Source organism: Macaca nemestrina, chromosome 16 (assembly GCF_043159975.1).
Source record: "Macaca nemestrina isolate mMacNem1 chromosome 16, mMacNem.hap1, whole genome shotgun sequence".
NCBI lineage: Eukaryota > Metazoa > Chordata > Mammalia > Primates > Cercopithecidae > Macaca > Macaca nemestrina.
In genome coordinates this window covers 41,520,497-41,526,642 of record NC_092140.1, presented here as the reverse complement: position 1 = coordinate 41,526,642, position 6,146 = coordinate 41,520,497, and positions in this window count along the sequence as shown.

Genomic DNA, 6,146 nt, shown 5'->3' with positions numbered 1-6,146 from the left:
AAGGATCCATGCTTTTGCAGAGCCCATTTCACTCTGTGAGCATATCAGCATGTATTTAAGGCACAGGTACATAATGGAAAACAAGTCTTTAACATTAAAAAATATGGAAACTGGGGATGCTCTAATCAAATCATCAGGTATACAAGGCCATATAGGGGGCAAAGTGCTCTTGTCTTTTGTGGTTTCAAGCACAATCCTAGAAATTTTTGTTTGGTTACTATAGGGAGCATGACTGGGAATGAAGTCATGATATAAAGGAACGCTGGGTGTGAAGACCCAGTTTTAGTTGAACAATCATAAGTTTATGTAGAAAATAATAGATCAAATTTCTCCAGAAACAATCAACTGCCTGAAAGCTCGGGCAGAAAAATAGTGTTGTTGTCAAACAGGCAGGGGCCAGTATACAGTTAAGGGATCAAGGGCTGCGCAAGGGCCCCATGGATAAAGATGGAAGCTTCTTGGAAGGACTGGGCACGAGTCAGTAATGGGAAGGAAAGCAAGGATGCAGAGGAGGAGGATGATCTCCAAGATTCTAGGACATAGGTGGAAGACTAGCAGTCAGGAAAGCATAGCATTTTAAAAAATAAATAAAGTATTTGGAGAATTCAGAGGAGAGGCTATTTTGAAATTTAATATCTTTGAAATGATCGTGAATTATGATGAAGTCAAGACTATGGGTCTGGCCAGCAACTCCTACTATGGAGTAGAAGTGAGGGGGCTCAAGTTAAGAAGATGAAGGGAAAGTGAGGCCCAGATGTTGAATATTTTGTCTATAGAGAAGATGCTGTTAGAGGAAGAAGTGGAGAGAAAGACTGTGACCCAGGCCCTACAACTATGTAAGACATTGCAGACTCATACCAAGATCCTTGTACTTAGTCACAATGAGGGCCAGGAAAGAACATTGTGAAGAGATCATGTGAACTTTCAGGGATAATGCTAGAGGAATCATGATCAAGAACTAGCAGCAACCCTATCAGCTTTCAGACACTTCCTTCCTTGCCTCCCTCTGCCTCTGCCCTCTCTCCTAACAGTCCGAAGTTCTTGACAACAGAGTTGATTCATTAAATAAGGCGACACATGAATAAACTTTCTCACCAAAAGGAGTTGTTCAAAAGAAGCTACATTACCTGGCAAGATAGCAAGTATCATGTTTAGATTGCCTTTTATCCTTCTCATGTTCAGTCTCAAATTAACTGATTTTCAGTTTGGGAAATTCTGAGATCCCAGATTCAAAGGAATGAGATATTGGGGTTTGGCGTGGGAGGGCTACAAAGGTGAAAGCATCAAAAGCTTGGTGGGCATTTATATTAATTTCCTTGGGCTGTCCTAACAAAGTACCACACACTGGGTGGCCTAGAACAACAGTAATGTATTCTCTCACGGTTCTGAAGACTAGAAGTCCAAAATCAAGTTGTCAGCAGGGCATACTCCCTCAGAGACTCCGAGCAGAATCCTCCCTTGCCCGTTCCTAGCTTCTGGTAGTGGCTGTCAGTCTGTGCTATTCTTTGTCTTGCAGCTGATTCACTCCAATCTCTGCCTCTGTTATCACATAGCATTCTTCCTGCGTGTCTCTGTGTCTGCATCCAAGTTCCCCTCTTCGTATAAAGACACTAGTCATATTGGCATAGGGTCCCAGTCTTCTCCATTGTGTCCTCATCTTAACTAATTACATCTCTAGCAACACTATTTTCACATAAGGTCACATCCTGAGGTGCTGGGGCTAGGACTTCGGCATGTCTTTTTGGGGGACACAATTCAACTCACAACATCTTAGGAGGCAATTCAAAAGCTAGACTGGGGAGCCAGGGTAGAGTGTTGGGCAGAGAGAGGGTGTCAACCCATGCCGTAGTTCCTGAATAATGGAGCATCACCAACTAACACCCAAAGTTTGGAACTGACAAATGCTACTAAAGCAGTAGGATGCTGAAAGTAGGATTGCTGGGGGGAGAGGTGAGTACTATAACCAAAACTCAAGTCAGATAAAGAGGGGGAAGGGGGTAAGAAAACTTCACATGTGTTAACTAGGAATAGGCATATTTTATTTAGTTTTAGCAAATACATCAACCTTAGATCATCGAGTGTCAGGAAATACATATTTGGGTTTAGTCAATTGTGATATTCACTGATTGACCAATAAGAATTTTTGCTTGTTAATCTTTAGGTGTTAGTCAAGTGACACAGCCTGGTGGTTAAGGACAGACGCTAGGGACAGGTTGCTTGGCTTGGAAAACTATTCCATTCCCTATTACCTGTGAGACCTTAGGTAGATTATGTAACTTTCTTATGCCTCAGTTTCCTTATCTGTAAAATGAGTACCTATTTCATAGGGTCACTGTGAAGACTAAATGAGCCAATCTGTTCTGTGTCTGGCATATAGAAAGTGTTCAAAATATAATAATTATATTTTGTGTTAATTTATGGAGTATCTCATTTTTAAAATAGAATTCTTGAGTTAAGTTAAATATAAACACAAAGAATATAAATTACTGAGTTTTATTTTGGCTTAAAGTCTCTTTTGTTTAATTTTTAATGTAGTATTTCTGGGTTTTTTTCTTAATGGGAAATATTTTTTGCATAGGTTTGAAAGAAATTACTAAATTATTTTATTATATAGCTTGTTCATCTGAAACTAGAATATAGCACTTATTAAAATATAATTGTTAATTAACTCCTTTGTATACTTAAAAAGCTGTGTTTTTTATATCATTTAAGTATTGTGGGTGATGAAAATAGTAGTATTTAGATAATATTGGTCACTTATGCTCTACCAAGCACATTCTATACATTTTCGTCATTTCATGTATAAAATAGCCCCATTAAGTAAGCATAAGAAAGCATTTCTTTCTCTCTCTGTTTTTAAATTAAATGAGGTCAGTGAAGCACAGAGTGGTTAGGTAATTTGTCCAAGGTAACACAGCTATAAAATAGTTCAATGAGAATGCAAACCATATTTATCTGATAATGAAGTCTGAGTTCTTAATCAATTTGTTTCCTCTAAGCCCAGATTCTGGGCTCCATTTTAATATATGTAGATATGTTTAAAGATAAAATACATAGTAATAAAATTATTTTTAAAATACATCCTTTTCATAATTTAATAATCAGATAACCAGAGGGCTAAAATATGTTTTGTAAGCATAATTTATTTCTAGAATTTCTAGAAATGGCATAAAATAAAATTACTAGTTCCTCAGTAATGTTTGCTTATTTTCTAAAAAGTTATTTCCTTTCAGAAACATCGAAAAAAAGTAAACGGCAATGCAAAACTCTATCCCTATTTTCTTACTAAGTAAAGCCTTTAGAGAAAATTTCAAACTTTTCTTTGCAAGCTTTTCACTTCTGCAGTGCTTTCTATCTCAGCAACAATGAAGCAACAACCTCGAACCCCTCTGTCACCTCTTCACTGCTATGGATTTGTTTAGAGTTGCTCTCTACCTCTGTCTCTAAGTACACACTGATTAAAATGTTTTAATTAAAAGTATGACTACTATAGAAAAATTATTGAGCAATTCTTCAGGATGAAAATGCTTAGTGTTGGAAGCCTAATTCTACTGTTCATGTTCATACTGGGCAATATTTTCTAAAAGGTTCACCTCTGTGTTGTGTAATATTGGATGTAGTCCCAACAGCTAGAAGGTATTGTTTCTAAAACAAGGCCAAGCAAGCATAAAAGTTTGTACGATGATACAGATTTGATTAGCTCTTAAGCAAAACAAGTTCAGCCAGGCTGGTTTGAGCAGTCATTCTATACTGAATCCTATAACTTTCTACCACTGCCATCCATCTGAGAAAGAGTGGCCTTTTGTTACATTCTAAAACCATTTTTAAAAGGAAGAGGTGACGTGGTTTTGTAGGTCATAGTATCTGGCAGCCTGCACTCAGAAAAACTGTAGAGACACTGGGATGGGAGCCAAGTTACTTAGAATTGTATTACAGCACATAAGAGATGAAAAGGAATTTCACTAAGGCACCAATATTACCATTTCTGAGGAAGAATGGGATCCTGTTTCCTAATTGATGAAACTCTCCACCAAGGAGAAAACGTCCCTGCTCCCTTTTGAAAGTCTCTCATTGCCTGGTGCAACATTCCTTCTAGCAGCTGTTGACAGTGCAAAAACCTGGAAGGACCATCTTGGGCCAACCTGGAGAATTAATTAATGTTAACGCCCCTAATCAAGGAGCATGCTTTCAACAAGCCAGGCATCCATACGACCTACAGAAGTAGCCCATTTAAAACCTGTTCCACTTACTCACAAAAGCAGAAGTACATGAAATTAGCTTAGTCCGGTGCATCTCAAACTTTAATGGATATATGAGTTACCTGGGGGATCTTTTTAAAATGCAGATTCTGATTCAGTGGTTCTGCAATTGAGACCCGAGTTCTGAACTTCTATTAATTGTCTAAGTGATGTGAGGTTGATGCCATCTGTCAATGGACTTAGCCCAGCATTAGTCTCTTTCCTTATTAGTTTTTAGGCAAGATCACAATTTTGCCACACTGGCCAGATGAAAGCCCACCTCGATTTAAAGGAAATCATTTATAGATTGAACCTCTTTCACTAACAATTCAATTCAAATTCAACAAACATTTACTGAGAACTAACTTCTTTCTTACAGTTCAACTGAATCTTCCCCGAAACAACTTACAGCTATTTTCCCTGGCTTTCACACAATAGCTTTGTATTCTTTAATATAACTACCTTTGTATTCCATGATAACAACCTTTGTGTAATTTGTAGTCCTTTTGAGGTTTAGAGTTCTACAGTGCGCAGAAAAGTGGACAAGCTTCTTTCACATTAGACATTTTTTTCTATGTGCAAGAATTACCTTAAAAACTTTTGAAAGTGAGCTCTGCTTCCAGGATCCCTCAGAAGCAAGTAGTTTGTAGAAAATTGTACAAATGAATGAAAATAAGATATTTTGGGGGCTCATTATGCAAGGCAAAGGTTGTCATTCTGGAGGAAGTAAGACAGAGTTACTTAAGGAGCCTAATCCAAAAACACACACACTCACCTCTTCTCTCCTTTCTTGCACTCATCCTTCAACAGATTCTGATGGACAACAGGCTTTTCCCAGCATTCATTATCTCTCAGTGTACCCCCCTTTGAGAACTATGGGTTTAGAATCTCATCACTCAGGCAACATCCTCTTGACTTGTGTGGCGAGTTGAAGGATGGCCCCCAAAAGACATGTCCACCAGAACCAGCAAATGTGACTCTTTTCCTTATTTAGAAAAGAGTCTTTGTAGATATCACTAAGATAAGAATTTCAAGATGGAATCATTCTGGATTGTCTGGGTGGGACATAAATCCAATAACAAATACCCTTATAAGAGACTGAAAAGGAGAAGACCCAGACACAGAGGAGAAGGTCATAAGAAGATGCAGCAGAGATTGGAATGATGCAGACAAAACGATGCCACAGCCACCAGAAGCTGGAAATACAAGGATGTGTTTCCCCCCGGAGCCTCCAAAGGGAGTGTGGTCCTGTTGGCACACTGATGGCAGAAGCCCGGCCTTCAGAGGTGTGTCAGAATGAGTTGCTGTTGTTTTACACTGGTCAGTTTGTGATATCTTGTTATAATAGTTTCTATTAATGTTTAAAACAGTTTTATTTATTTTTCATTATTATGGGCACATAATGCATATATCAGTGGCTTACATGTGATGTTTTGATACAAGTATACAATGTGTAATGATCAAATTAGGGTAATTGGGGTATCCTTCCTCTCAATCATTTATGATTTCCTTAAGACAGAGATTTAATTATTATTTTCCTTTTTATTTTTTTAATGAGACAGGGTCTTACTATGTTGCCCGGGTTGATCTTGAATGCCTGGGCTCAAGTAATGCTCCCATCTTGACCTCCCAAAGTACTGGGATTACAGCTGTGAGCCACCGCATTTGGCCTAATTATTATTCTCTTTTAGCCAAGGGACTCTATTCATATAGTTCTGGCTTGAGGAGCCTGCAAGTCACCTGGGAACATAATTTCTTTGTATAACACCAGAAAGACTATTGAATTACTTTTACTCATTGTTCTCAAGAATTTGGAGGACAGTGGAGTAAATCAAATGCAGATATTCATGAATATGATGTTAAGTATTCTTTGAGTGTAGGCACACAAATGGAAGTGAGAGGACAATT